This window comes from Eimeria mitis, genomic scaffold (assembly GCF_000499745.2).
Source record: "Eimeria mitis Houghton genomic scaffold, Emh_scaff3651, whole genome shotgun sequence".
NCBI classification, from domain to species: domain Eukaryota; phylum Apicomplexa; class Conoidasida; order Eucoccidiorida; family Eimeriidae; genus Eimeria; species Eimeria mitis.
The window spans coordinates 4,113-4,524 of NW_013571994.1; positions in this window are offsets into that span (position 1 = coordinate 4,113).

Sequence of the window (412 nt, forward strand, 5' to 3'; positions counted from 1 at the left end):
AACGGCAAGAGCAGCATAGACGACCTCCATCGCAGGATGCAGAATGACCGCTCACATATGCAAACAACACTAATGCTGTAGACGGGTTCCTCATCACGCTTTCAAGGGTTTATGGTGTAGGCTTTAGGGTTTTCTGCAGTCGGCATTATGGCTTATGCTTTAGAAGTGGCAATAACAGGAGCAGCAGTAGCAGCAGCAACACGAGAGCTTTCTTCGATGGGTTTGTTGTATATACGTGAGGTGTATGAGGATTTGAGCAGTTGCACCTTCTGCGGTAAGTGCAACAGAAATGGTGCAGAGTTTTGTTTGATTAGAACAGCAGCAGATGGCTGCTTCTTAGCAACATGGATACACCTTTTTTTTGTTGTCTTTGGCGGTGCTGCTGCACTTATTGCTGCAGCAGCACCCCTTA